At 38.9% G+C, this 15,694-nt stretch overlaps 1 protein-coding gene across 2 annotated transcripts in view; it reads left to right on the top strand.

Annotated features, from left to right (window-relative positions):
* The window catches only part of mam (neurogenic protein mastermind), a 275,194-nt gene that overhangs the window by 37,051 nt on the left and 222,449 nt on the right, over positions 1-15,694 (top strand). The window lies entirely within an intron of this gene.

Genomic DNA, 15,694 nt, shown 5'->3' with positions numbered 1-15,694 from the left:
ACAGCGGTGAGTATGAAGATTTCTGTCTTCTGGGTTGTAGCGCTGTGTAGTCTGGTCGATGTTTACCAACGTTTCAGAGGTCATACTGCCTCCATCATCAGGGCGATGAAGATTTCTGTCTTCTGGGTTGTTGCGCTGTGTAGTCTGGTCGGTGTTAACCAACGTTTCAGAGGTCATACTGCCTCCGTCATCAGGGCGATGAAGATTTCTGTCTTGTGGGTTGTTGCGCTGTGTCATACTGCCTCCATCATCAGGGCGATGAAGATTTCTGTCTTCTGGGTTGTTGCGCTGTGTAGTCTGGTCGATGTTTACCAACGTTTCGGAGGTCATATTGCATCCGTCATCAGGGCGATGAAGATTTCTGTCTTCTGGGTTGTTGCGCTGTGTAGTCTGGTCGATGTTTACCGACGTTTCGGAGGTCATACTGCCTCCGTCATCAGGGCGATGAACGTGCCAAATGGGTGGAGGAGACCGGGTTTATAGGAACAGGACAGTGAATTTACATTCATCGTCCTGATGACGAAGGCAGTATGACCTCCGAAACGTTGGTAAACATCTACCATACTACGCGGCGCAACAACACAGAAGACAGAAATCTTCAAGTATTTATTTGTTTGTGGTGTTTGTTCATTAATTACCTTGTTGTTTATTTAACTACTCTGATACTGTATCACACTGTTTAGTGTGAAATGTTGTAGTGAATAATGAATTGGGAAGGATATGGAAGGTAGCGTTCTCGGCGTAATTAAATATACGATCCCGACATTTGCGTGGATTGGCTCAAGAAAAACTTCGGTCTCCGGGTGGTGATTTCAACCCTGGACCTGCCTAATAACGAAGCAGGAATACTAACCACTCAGCCGTGACGTTCAGTGGAGTGCATGTTGGTCTATGTTTGTGAATTTAAAGTTGCCCCTGTTCTGAAGCACAGCACCGTGAAGGCGTATTGATCTAGTCGAGTGACACTGAGTTTATTGAGGGTTGTGCAGAAATAAGTGATAATTGGAAAGCAAATTAACCCTTTGAAGCCGACGGAAGACAGTGGGAATGTTTGTATACTGGCTGGAGTTGTCATTACAGCTGGGACATCAGTACTGTAGTTAACGTAAATTACTTCTGGTATTTTATGCTAGACGTAAGATGCAAATAATATAACTCTGCTCATTAGTTATTTTCTCCTTTGTCTTTCAATTTTGTTTTCGTTCATTTTTATATCCTATTACTCTTTTTAATGTAGTCTGTGTTTTGTCTGAAATGATTAGAGTCCGCATTGCACATTAGACATTTACAAACTTGTGTAGAAGTGGTTATGTTAACAAGATGGAGTCACGTTCTTAGGCGAAGATTAAGGGTTATATCCTTGCTTAGCACAATGCTAGTCCAATCAGAGCTACCATCTCCCCAGTGTCTTGTAGGTTCATGCAGAGAAAAATCTTGACTATTATTAGCTGTGCAGAACTGAAATATTTGATTCGCTCATTGGTTTTGTACGTGAATGCGCATGTTGATTGCTTGGCGTTAAAGTTGCATACAGCTGTATTTGCTTCTTCTGTACAGGCACACCTCGGAGATATTGCGCGTTCGGTTCCAGAGCACCGCAATAAAGCGAGTCCACGAATTTTTTGGTTTCCCAGTGCATATAAAAGTTATGTTTACACTACACTGTAGTCTATTCAGTGTGCAATAGCATTATGTCTAAAAAGCATTGCGAGAATTACCAAAATGTGACACAGATACGAAGTGAGCACATGCTGTTGGAAAAACGGAGCCGATAGACTTGCTCGACGCAGGGTTGCCACAAACCTTCGATTTGTAAAAAAACGCAATATCTTCGAAGCGCAGTAAAACGAGGTATGCCTGTATTTAAAAGGTATGTAAATTCGGCGAAGGAAAATCGTTAGCATGGATTTCTGAAAACAGTGTTACAAGGAATTGTACAGTTGTCTCGGAAACAGTTTCTAAGATATGAGACCACTGTGCGGGGAATGGGAAGTTGTGATCATGTTCAGTGGTGTAGTTCGGCTGGTTTGGGGTTAGTGTCTAGTGCAGAGGTTCCCAAAGTGTGAGGCGCGCACCCCTGCGGGGGCACGAGCGGTTTTCTGGGGGGGTGTTGTTTGTATGAAAAACTTTCTTTAACGAAATATGGAGAAACATTTTAACCACCTTTGCTTGGTTGAGGCAGTTTAGTTGTCTTACGGTGTTGTATGCTCATAGCCAAATTTTATGTCAAATCTGTTTGCTTGCACTTGTTCTAGAAGGGGGGCGCAAGGTATAAAAGTTTGGGAACCTCTGGTCTAGTGCTTTTTAGCGTGTTTTTCACTCCTCTGTGTAATATTTAATTTGTTTTACTTACCTTCGTTTGTTTCCGATGATGTGACATTGTCACTTCTAGATTCGTTGATCGCAAGTTCCCCTCCCCACGTACAGTGTTGCCACGCGTTCAGCTTTAATCCCGTTTTCCGCGGAAATAATGCGCTAGCCGAATTTTCAAGAAAGAACATCTTAGTCTTACAATTTTGCAAGGGTTCGCATGGATACTTCTTTTGGCGCGAATATTCGGATAACCTGAAAATGCGCTAATTAATATAACACAGCAGTGCCTACAGTTTTGGATTCAGAAAAGGAAAAAGCAACACAACACAACCCATGGTGATTGGACTTTAGGAACATAAGAACATCTACTTAATTGGCGGCTCATATTTCCACTTTGAAGCTTCCGAGATAGTTTGAAGAAGACCGCCATCTTTTGACTCACCGCCTTGAAAACCTAAAATATAACTTCTGAGTTTTCCGGAAAAATGAAAGTTAATATGTGTTTTTACGATATTGACCAGGATTTGAGTAGGTGATACGCTGTCGGTTTCTGACTTTCGTAATGTAATATATGCAAAGAAATCGTTCATGAACGTAGTGCAGAAGGAAATTTATAAATGGCAGGAATAAGGTTGTTTGATACGGTTGTCTTTAAACACTCGCATTTATTAAGTTCAAGATTCAAATTTGCTGTCTCCGGGGCAAATGATTGTCTTCGCCTAGATTGAGTTTACAACGTATGGTTGCATTTATGAATAAGAACTACCAGTGTTCCCGTTTTGTGATCTTCATTTAAAATAAATTTGATGAGGTTAGGCTGTGGTACTCCAGTCTGTAGCTCTGGACATTAAAATATATAAAACTACAGTTCCATCTGTTGTACGATTTCGAATCTAAGGAAGACGAAGGACACTGATAAATAGGTGAATTTGTTTATATTTAGGCCTACAATTCGTTCACGTCACCTTATTTTTATGGTTATTAAATCGAAAATACATATGCTAACGACTGTTAACATGCACGCATAAAATAATAACTACATACAAAAGTTTCTTTCAGACTCTACAGAGTATGTACCATTTGACAGACCTACGCTTAGGTAAAAGTATAATATTAAAATTGTACTCAGGATACGAAGGAGTTCCTTCCAGCTTAATATTGTGGGTTTGATTTACCTGCTGATGATATCCTTAGTGTCATATACGTACAGTAATTTTGTACGAAAGTTCATCATTCCGTAAATGCAGATAACCTAAGAACATTTATGGCTATAAAGCAGTTGTGCATTATCACTCTTTTGACAGATTGAATGTAGACATTGTATCTTTGTACATGCTTCTTATGACTTCGATTATATCATTGCTGTATTTTTTAAAGCTCCACTTTAGAATTTCCCGTAACCTTCCATTTTAACATTTAGTGAGGTTTCATAAGAAACTTTTTTCAACAAAAGTCTTTGATTTTATTGACAGTACGCTGACGAAGCTTCTAGACTGTTTTCCTTTTGTATACGTGGCTAATATGCATGCTCTCAGTTCCTGTCTACTGAGCTGTTTATCCCACACATGCTGTAATATGAACGCGTTTCTGCTTCATCGTTTCCATCATGTTGGCGATGTCCTGGAGATGAGCCGATTTTCCTCCTCGTTCACCACAAAGTGATACCGCTTCAGACCACCTACCAGTAGGTATTTCATAACGTCCACACAACTGTTAGATGTAGATGTTGGTGACGTACAGCGTGGGAAAACTGACGTCTTGTCGAAGTCTTGCAACAAGCCTCTCATACAGTAACCGACATGAACGGGATCGAAGAACGGTCTGGTCATACTGAAGACTTGAAAATATAAATATAAATTTAGCACACTTGACGATATTATTAAATTACGAATAAGTTATGTATGCATCAAATAAAAATATCACAAATTATAAGCGGCGCGTTGGGAGGTAATGTGATATATTCAGCTATATGTTGACTTGACCTTTCATAAAATGGAGCGTTCCGACACAGCACGTCGGATACGACGGAATGAATGTCGGATAACTTAAGATCATGTAATAGGGACTCTACTGTACCTTAAATGTTATAGTGTTGGAATTCTTTATTACATGGAGACCCTCTTAAGAATTTATTATTGCGTCTGGATCTGTTCCTTGACCCACGTTTAGTTTATCTTCTGTAGCACGAAATAATGCTTGAGGCAAGGGGTTATCTATCCCCTACAAACCACAAGTCTTCTTGTTGGCTCGCTGGACGGCATTTCACTGAAACGCCACTGCGATTTATAAAAATTCCGTTAAATTCGGCTGGTTGTTGCAAACATTTTATCTTGTATAATTACCAGGAAATTTTTCTAAAGTGGCGCAGTCACGAGTGAGAAATTTAACGTTACTCTTTTTTGAGTAATATTTGAATGTCAGGGTTTTTTCCCAATTATTGTTCGTATTTGTCCCTCCAAGTGTACGAGTAAGACGCTCTTGATTCTAAGTCCTTAATTGAGCTGAACATTTACTTGCAGAGGTATGCCTACTGCAGAATGACTTTAACAAATCGTGTTTTCTGGTAACGGGTAACCTTTACTTCATCATAGTTCGGTGAGGACCGCGGTTTGAGAATCTCTGCTTTACTCTGGCCTTTCATGTTACGAATTTCCTCAGCTGGTAACGTACTAAGAGTCAGATAATGCTACTTCTTAAGTGGAAGATTCCATATTATTAACATAAAATCAAAATAATATCGCCTCAAATGAATTAACAGTTTCTCAACCCGCTGCGCCGGGAAGATCCAAATTGAAATGCTTTTCTGTACATTTTAAAACATTTCACAGTTATGGCATCAACAGCGTGATTTGTCAGCTTATCGGTCGGAGCCGATGTTCGTTACATTTTTGCTGGCCAGACTTACAATATCCTGAAGGGATTTATAGATTACTAGTGTGCGTAATGTAATTTATTTTTAGTTTAGTTACGCCAACAAATATTGCTTGTCGCCCTGTAACTAATTTTGTTACGCACTGCTTGTTTTTGTAATCAGTATCAAATATTTTGTCTGTTGGTCTAATCTGTTTAATCGATCATGAAATGGTGTTAATCGATTGTATATCGTGCCGTTTTTCTGTGATACAAAACAAACAGATAATTGGAAAAAGCACGATTTGGTTTGAAATTAGACACTTTGCTATATTTTAGTGTGTAGTCACATTTACAAAGTTTCCACAGACATGCTGCACAACTTTTGAAATCATTTCTTCGTGAATTACGCATGAATCTGGCCGCTAGCCCTAATGCCACAGTAGCGGAATAAGGATCCCATCGCGCTGTATCTCACAGCGAGTGAGTTTGGCAACAACGCATCACACGACCCCGCTTGAGTCCCAACCTGTTTTAACCCTGCCTGCTCAGGGGATGGTATCAAGGTTATATGCCGATGCAAAAACACCCCAGCGACACGCAGACATTGGGCGACATATGGCGGTCAAGTGCTGTGACATTGTATCAATTACGGGCAGATGGCAGCTGAGTCTAGATGTCATGTACATTATACGTAACGGTGTCTAGGAAAGCCTGTTTGAATTTATGAAGTCATATGACCACCTGTATTTTAATTTAATTATATGAAACTGTGTTTTTAAAGGATTTGAGGTGTTAATGACGAAAATGTGGAGTGGAGACGATAAGTTCTTTCGAAACGTTGGTAACCACTTCACAGTTGCCCACAATCCACACTGCTTCTCGTATTTGGGAGATATGGAATTTACATATCGTATTATAATTTATTCTTTAGAGTAATCAAAAATGTAGCAGCAGGATTCGTTGGAGAAACCGGAAATCTGATAAATGATTTTTTGTGGTGAATTTAAAGTCTGCTCATCTTCTTAGATTCAAAGTTACCGCGACAGTGAAGATGTCGAAGTTGTTCTTATGAAGGACAACAATGTATGCTGTGTGTTTCTTTAATTCGTCTTTGTAACTATTTACAAGTCCAGACAGCGTCACAATCCAGGGCAATGTCCACGTGATTATATTAACTGTTTATTTCAGCAGTCAACGCAAATTAAGCCGAAACAACGAAACTTTTACTTAATCTAAAGTTTTTTTACTGGCATTTTAGTTGAGTTCATTTTTGATTTCCGTAATACCATTGATTATTTTTCGAATGTTTTTTTATTCTGTTATTTACAACAGTAATCCATGTTTTACAGTGTAGACAAACGTCCATTTTGGTCCAAATTGTATGTAGTAACATTTCTGGATACCAAATTAAAACCCGATCTTCCGTAATTCGCGTATTAATTAGCGCTGTTGAATGTGGCTCAGCGGTAAAGTTCCGTAAAGACTTTTTCAGACTTCAACTGCTACTGATATTGGTAATAATTTTACAATTCAATTCGTTTCAGTTTAATTTTCTATTTCAGTGTACTGTTTGAACAGCCAAATGACAAGTTACAGATCATGATTCAGTTCAGTTGATTTATTTACGATCTTGACAACAGCCAAACAGGGCCAGTTGCAACCAAGCACTAAAAACAACAAAAGAATAACAAATAATTAGCGGAAAGATTTGAAAGTTACATTACAAAGGAAAGGTAAGAAGAAAACGCGTTCTAAATGTACAATGTAAAATCCTACAGAATATGAAAAAGAAGTTAAATTAAGTGTTATGCTGAGTACAGGCAACTCTCGGTTTACGAACGTTCGAGTTACTAACATTCGCTATAACGAACGGCACAATTTATTCAAAATTTCTTAAAGTCGCCAGTAGATAGAGTCCCTTATGAAACGAAAAGACAAACGTATAGTGAAATAATTGTAAGATTTCAATAAATAAACTTTTGAAAAATGTATGTATTACAATAATTATTAGAAAATTATTATATGATAATTAGTGCATAGTTTTAATGCTTTAAAATGGCTGCTAACGTATACGATACGTATCGTAAACGCTCAAGAATTCAAGATACACTTAACGAACAACGTCTTGGAACGGAACTCGTTCCTAAACCGAGAGTTGCCTGTAATGTTATAAATTGTCAGTTCGCGTTGTTTAAATGTCAAAATCGTCGCAAATAGCATTGCCACCTGAAATAATGACCTTGAAACTTTGGTTAACTGTAGTATCTAATTATCCCAGTAGGTACACTTGCTGACAGAAATAAATATGGAAGAGAAACTAATTTTGATTTTAAATATTTAAATAAATAAAAGGGCACCGAGATGTAGTCAGCTTGAACAAAGTGTTGAGATATTCAGTCCAAGTAAAATACTTTATAATTACTGCAATATTTGCCTACGAAAAATCTTGCTTTGAACCCTTTCGGGTTTAGACGAATCAGTCATCGTAATGTGATTCCAGGCAACAGGTCGGCCACACAGGGTTGGTATACAAACCACAGATGAGGAGTGAAACAGGAAGAGGTTGTATAACGAATCTAGCCCAGCATTTAGTAATCCTTGAAAGTAGGTAGTCATCGTGTTGATGAAAGTTGAGGAAACCCGAGATCTTTTCCACAATGGAAACGTGAAATAAGATTACAACACCGCTTATAATTACAGTTAATAGTGACAGTTCCATGCTAAAAGGATATAATAGTAATTATCCAAGAAATCCAGGACACAATTTAAAGAACAGATTTTTCAACGACGCACTGTAACACACAACGCAGAGAAACGCACTGGGATTCACCAGGCTGTGCTAAACAAGACAAGACAAGAGGTACGTGGAAGTAAAAGTAGAATCATGTATGTCATTAATAATGATGATAATATGGAACTTAACGCAGAGAAAACTAAAATTATATCGTTCACACATAAAACCAACAGTATTCATTTTAATTACTTTGTTAGTGACTTTTTAATCTTGCGTACTAATTGTATAAAAGATCTTGGTGTTTTGTTAGACAGTAAACTATATTTTCATTGTCATGTAAATTGTGTTCATTCTCAGGCACTAAGGACCTTAGGGCTTATTAGTTTTATTACTTATAATTTTTCCTCTCTAGACAGCCTTGTTGTTTTATATAAAGCTTTAATTAGGTCAAAGCTTGAGTATGCCTCGGTCGTGTGGAATAATCTTACACAGACAGATTATAATAAATTGGAAAATATTCAAAGAAAATTTGTCAGTTTGTGCAATTACCGTTTTTTTTCAGTGTAATATCCCGCGCAAATATGAATTGATCGTATCTACTTTAAATTTTATAAAACACTATTCCAGACGACGACATCTCGATGCGTTATTTCTTGTTAATGTCTTTAAGGGCAAAATAAATTGCCATTCCATTATGGACGCTGTTGGTTTACGTGTGCCGGCGAGGCAAATAAGAGAATTTTCTACTTTTAGTGTGAGCAGTGCGCTAAGACATATTCCTTCAGCCAGGTGCGTCATCGCTGCAAATGACGTATGTAAATCTTTGAACGTTTTTAGCATAAACATTGTCTCCCTTGAGGGCACGTTCTCAATAAGGGAAATGATCTAGATAGGTTGTCTTGTAGATGAACTAGCTTCGTTATCTGTTTTTTTATATTTGTTTAACGTTGTACAATTATATTAGTGTTCCCTAGGTGGATTATTTGTTTTTATTTATATTTCTTAATTTATTTTGCTTTGTGTTAATATTGTTTCTATTTTGGGTGTGCCTGTACTTGGCAGTTATATTTAATACTGTACATGTATAAGTTTAGTTAATCTCTTTTTGTAATATTTTTCTTTATTATTTCATTATTATTGTATATATTATCCGTGTTTGCCTGTTATTGGCTTCTTGCTGTTGGCAAAAACTTAAATAAATTAAATTAATTGAATTTAATTATCAGGCAAATGTCCTGAAGTGGATGCGTTTGGAAGTGTGGACTTTCCAGCATGAGCATAAGGTTGTCTGTTGATCAAGTTATTAAACCAATTGACACGGCGAGAGGAAAGTCCGAAGTTGCTATACTTTTACGAAGAAGTAAATTATGGGTAGCAATGCCAAATATATCGCAGAAGGCACAGCGATATTAAGACGACTAATCGAATCGATCGATGTGGTTTTATGCTGAAAAGCGTTAGATCTATATGCTTCTTGGAAAATAAGATTGGAAAGGTGTCTCTTTTGGAATATACTGACAATTGCGAAGGTGTTCTTCACGTGACATCACGTAGTCTAGTGTTGGACTAATGCGGTCGAGGTGTGTGCCAGCAATGACCTTACGTCATTCTTACATTAATTCATTACCAGGAAAGTGAAAGCACAGGGATGTCTAGCCAAGGTAGGGGAGAAGTGGCCCATGGGGGCCAAGAATGCACGAATTTCTGGGGCCCACGCCCGAGCGAAGCATGCATCCTGGAGAAGGACCAGAGCGTTCTGGCCCCAGGGGCTAAATAATGCTGGTTCGGAGAAGGCGTTGGGGGCATAACTCGGTAGTTCGTAGGTTTTTTCCGAAAAAATGGTCCATCCAATTCTCTGTCGAAACCCCTCGTGGACAGACCATATCCTGTGACCCATTTACAGTGGTATCCAAAACAACTATGGCAAAACCAATGATGATCTAATATGATGCAGTGGTTCCAGGAAAGTGCAGAGCATTGAAAGCAGAGACAATGATAGTGGACCACTAAGGGCACAGGTCAGGGCACCAAAGTGAAGCACGCCGAAGGTGACAAAGGCCTCCGAAGGCCACGAGATGTCTAACACCTGTATGAGTAACTGTTGGAATCGGAATAACACCATGAATATCAGCAACAATAATGACTATAATAATTACAGTCTAATTAAGAATAAGATGTTGCATTTTGCACAAGAAGCACAACCTCGCCGAGTCATGCAGGTTGTCTGCCCCCGTACGAAAGACGCGACAGAAGGACAGACACGAATTTGGCCCGTAAGATGTTCTTCGTTCACGCTAGAGCGTGAGGAACACCAAACAGAAATGATCATTTAGATCCGAAGATAATTTGAATAGATTTTTAAGTATTGTCTAGATCCATAGCTGCTAACTATAGAAATGCTGCCATTATGGAATACTAGAGAAACAAGTTTTGTTTCCACAAGGATGGAAAGCTCTATCTTATTACGTAGATGTCAGAACAGCCTTTAATAATACTGGGTGGAATACCAACCATGTAAACCAGTGCATAAAGACGGTTTGAGACACTTCGTAGCCCTGCTGGCTTGTGGTAGCAGTGGACGTCGTAGGTAAAATACCTGTTGTTACAGAATGAGAGGGAATAATATCAAAAAGATGCTATAAAACTGGTTTAAATTAAAGAAGATGAAATTTGTTGTAAATAAAGACGATGACTGTTCTGTGTTGTAGCGCCGTGTAGTCTGGTTAAAGTTACCAGCGTTTCAGAGGTCCTTGCTGCCTCCATCATCAGGGTTCGTAGTCCTACACGGTGCTACAGCCCAGAAGACAGTAATCTTCGTACTCACCACCGTGAAAAGTTCATATCCTACTGAGTTTAAATTACAAGCAAAGCCATGTAATGAATGTCATACGCTTCAATCTGAATAAAAATGTTATCCTTACTTGTAAAATTAGAAACGCATTTCCAAAGCTGCTTAAGTTAAGACGTTTCAGAAATGGGGAAAGCACGCCTTATAGATAACAATTGCCCTTAACCCTTTGATGCCAGCAAAGAGAGGGAAAGAGGAAATTGGTGGAGGAGAAGTGAGACACACTTCGATTTCAGGGGGGAGAAAGAGCATCTTATAGTTAGAAGGTCCCCAGGCAATGCCCGCTCGTCCTTCTGTTAAAGATAAAGTAAGAGTGAAGACGTTAGTGCGATAATTGGCAGAAAAGACGGAATTTTGTATTAGAGAAAGCTGAGGCTATTGATTTGGAAGTTTAGTACATAATTTAGAAGTTCCTGCCTGGGGGGGGGGGGGAATTTGATTAACTTAAATCGGGAGGGCTGCATGAGAAGCATGCAGTGGCAACTTGGAACTTGGGAACCATCTCAGCATTTGCTTGAAGATGCCACAATGTATTCAGAATATTTAAACTTCCAGTCCGTACCTCAAAGAGAACTTCTCCATAAAAGATCAAGTTGTCAATGTTTAAGGAAATAATCCACTCTGAGGTTCGTATGAAGCCCACAAATACACTTTGTGGTCAAAATGCTCAGTTATTGATTGTTAAAGCAGGTAGTACATAGATACATTTTCGCTAGGCTTTGAAGGGATCTGCTTGTTTCATGCAGTTCTTGAACTTTTGGCTGGGCTTGGGTTATGTTCTGCAGCCAACCTGACATTATTCTAGTTTCTTTGCCAGTATCAGACAGTTGTGACAGTGAAAGAACCCTCGCGTACCTCGTCATCAAAGTTGTTATATAGACAAAAAAATCTTGTCTTTCCTTCATCTTAATCGTTATCATGCCCACGTTATGTTTCAATACAATCGAATTTTCTTAGGCAGGTCTATGTCACAGCTTTGATTAGCTGTGTTGCATGATTTGGAGTATTATTGTGGCATGTTGGACGACAGAAAAATGCTGATGTATTGTCGACTAAACATAAAGTTGCGAATCTTTGAGAATGCGATATTTCTGGACAGACAAAGGCTATAATAAAAAAGTTGTGTTTGATAATTTCTGCATAGTAAGCGGTGAGATGTATATATTGTGTATTAAGCAGAAATTACCATAGAACAGATATTTTTAATCGAAAACAGAAGAGTTACTTGCCTGTCTTGAATCTGAATTGTTGCAGATTCATTCTGGTAGAGGATATATAGTTTCCGTGATCTGGTTTCGAACCATAGATTCCAGTGTTCTTAGTGCGTGCGTTAGACCAGTGATATTCAACCTTTTTTGTTCGCGTACCCCCAAGATATAATTTCTCTTCAACTTTGTAACCCCAAAGTTGTTGGTGTGTAATTCAAGTTATGCATAGTATATAATCCACATCTAAAATAAATTACATCCAAAATAATGTATTAAATCTGGCCCTGATTATTCAGTGCTTATCATAAAATAATATTTTTTTTAAAATTTCACGTACCCCAGGTTGAATACCACTGCGTTAGACCATACGACCACTACAAGTTACGGGCAATGTTTTTGTCCCCACTCAGTCATCAAAGCACGTTCCTCCAATTGATATTCATGGCGAAGAAATAGGACAAGGTTAGGCTACGTTCACACAGTACGGTATTTTTTATCGTATCAGCAATTTCATCGAAACGGTGCAAACTTTTACTAGTGTTCACACATTTCGGTTTTGTTACCGTATTGCGACGCACTCGCTCCCGGGCCAGCTCCCAAGATGGACTTTAAACCGTTTCTCCTTATGTACTGGTATCGTCGTCGTCATAGTATCGATAGGAGATATTGGTTACACCCTATTGTGAGAGATAGGCCTCGTTGGGGATCCTATCACACACTGATGTGCGAACTGAGGAGAGATGAATTTAAATTTTTCAATTATTTTCGAATGTCGATGTCTACTTTTGATTACCTGTTAAGATGAGTGGGAGGTGATCTGACAAAACAAAACACAACTATGAAAATAAGCATTAGTCCTGAAGAAAAATTAGCCATATGCCATGTACAAGTGCGCTGTACCGACTGGTCGGCAGCCTCGGGATGCTTTCCTCTACGGTAGGAAAACCGAATTGTCTGAACGCACTCCATTACAATACATGCGCTACTGGCGACCGATTCGCTTTTTTTTACCGCATCGCCTCTTTCGGTTTCCAGTGACAAAACCGAATGTCATCAGCGACCGAATCGGTGCTTTTACCGTACACGGTCGACAGCCGTTTCATGTGAACATTCACATATAACGTGCATTGCCACTGTGGTGTACGGTAAAATAACCGATTCGGTGTAGTGTGAACGGGCTCTTAGGTTTGCCCTTATGATGCCGGTAGACTAGTCGAAAATGCACGAAGAAAATGTTGGGGTGTGAGCAGGTCCTCATGAGTTCCTGTGACGTAACGTGCATTGCTGAGCACTGCTTGTAGCACAGACTCGATGCAGGCCTAGCTTCCCGCAGTAAATCAACACCAACGCCTGATGGAAACTTCCACCATATCGGGTAACTCAGATAACGAGGCTACGTATCGGCTGAGACATGGCGTTGTCCTTGACTTGTGTGTTCCAGGTTCGAGACCGTCGTGTTTATGGATTGCGCTTAGGTAAAGAAGCGTTTATGATTGTTGCTAGGGAGACGAAACGGGAGGTATAGAAAGTTTGGAAGGAAAAGTTTGTACGGAAAACGATTAAGAAGAAAGATACAGAAAAGGGGAAGAAATGTGGACAGAGAGAGAGAGAGAGAGAGGAGAATGGTAGCGAGCGTTCTGCTATTAATTTCCTCGTGAATGCAGTTTATTTGTTGACTACGTGCACAAATATTTGAACTTTGCCGATTTTTCAAAGGGTTTATTAGCTGCCTTTGTATAAGACACGATTTTGTCCTGTTGTCTGATGGGATGTGATGTGTACAGAGTTTTCTTTGCGCTCAGTGATGTGTATAATAATGGATTTCTTCCACTAATAATTGTCCCTTATTCCGGATACAAATTATCGGTTTGTGGATGCTGCAACCGACTTTCTTGCATTGTTTCTGCCCGAATCTATCTGTAACTGGTGATTTGCAGTTCTTCGAATTTCAATAGGTGTATGAGACTCAATAATAGCTGTGCCCAGATACTAATATCTCAGTTATGTGCATTTCAGTCTGCATAACGTAATTATCCCCATGTGCATTCAGTAGCTGGTAAAAGTAGTCCTTTCACATATTCAAAAACCTTTGGGAATTTGCAACCAGTTCATCGTCATATTTTGCGTTCATACGCCTGTAGTTTTGTAACCCTTCTTAAATTCTCTTATAACTGTGCAAGTCTCTGATACAATGGCCTTACTGTATGTTTGAAGTTAATTAATTTTGTGTTTCAGATATTCCCTTTTTTGGGATTCGAAATTTTTACGAACTTCACATATTAAATTATTTATAATATCTTGTAAGATTTGAGGTTTTCACAGCGGTGAGTATGAAGATTTCCGTCTTCTGGGTTGTTGCGCTGTGTAGTCTGGTCGATGTTAACCAACGTTTCAGAGGTCATACTGCCTCCGTCTTCAGGGCGATGAACTTGATTGATAAAAAGTATTATGCATGTCACTATGTTACTACTATAACTGCATTTTTGCATACTTTGGGTAACATGTTTTAAAATCTATTTGGTTTACCGAATTACATAGCTTGTGCAGTTCGCGCTGTAGCCATGTTTGCCCCCACCTCGTCCCAGTATCACCCATCCTGATGCATACCGTGTGTTTGTGTCGCAGTCTGTACTGGCTGTGACAGCCGCTTTGGCCGCTGTGCGTCCAATTTATTAAGTTGAGGGCGTGTATCATTACCGGACATCATTATCTGCACTAAATGAGGAACTGCACAGTGGGATGGAAATTGAGGAAAACAGAAAACCAATCATGTTGGCAACCACTGCGAGTTACTTGTGGTTATACGACATTTTGTTTTAACCGACGTACCCATTATAAATTTCTAAAAAAAAAAAAACTCGTTTTCAAATTTGCGTGATGTTAGTCACAGTTTTTGTTTGTGAGATTAATTTTCGATTTATGCCGTATATGATTTTTTTCGCATTTTAATGATAACGTAAATTGAGTTAATATTTATCATCTTTCTTATTACACTTACGTATTATCCAACATTTTCGATTATCCGACCGTCCTTCAGTCCCGTTCATGTCGGATAATCGGGACTCTGTTGTATTTGAAAACCACGCTTAAAAATTCCCGGTTTAAATTGTGTCTCTTCCTTTGTGTGTCCCTTGTTATTGAAATGATTTCGACTTCTCACCAGTTACAAAACTGATTTTAAAGTTGTAAAACATTTAATAGCCTGAGGGGTTTTTTTTGACTGCCCATTGTTTAATGTAATTTAAAAGCCCGGCTTACGGGTCTGTTAGTAAGCCAAACCTTAAGAATTGTTCTCAGGAAGTTTTGGGTTAAATTTGCTTTTATATTTTTATTTATTTTTTATTTATCCCTCCATGCTGTATACATTTTAAGGTACACCAAATTACCTTGTATGCTTTTTTCAGTTGAAGCGAATGTCTGTACTTCCTGTGTCTGCGGACTGTAATATGAATTTTATCTGGGAGAGCGTGGGATTATTATGATTCAACTTTAAATACAAAGCGCATTCCGTGGACCAGCTTAAATTAATCTTAGTTACCTAAATCTGTTTAATTTTCTTTCAGTGCTAATATTATCCACCTATACTTGTCCGAGTTTCTAAGATAGGATTCAAGGTCTCTAGTGTGGTGAGTACGAAGACTGCTGGCTTCTGGGTTGTACCAGACTGCACGACGCTACAACCCAGAAGCCAGCCAGCTCGACTGCGTAAGATGTTTCCGTACCAATATTATGTATGTG

This window comes from Zootermopsis nevadensis, unplaced genomic scaffold (genome assembly GCF_977971745.1).
Source record: "Zootermopsis nevadensis isolate Lab colony 2312 unplaced genomic scaffold, Znev_1.0 Znev_ptg000012l, whole genome shotgun sequence".
Classification (NCBI taxonomy): Eukaryota; Metazoa; Arthropoda; class Insecta; order Blattodea; family Termopsidae; genus Zootermopsis; species Zootermopsis nevadensis.
Note: the sequence above shows the minus strand (reverse complement) of the source record. Positions and strands in the feature narration are given on the sequence as shown.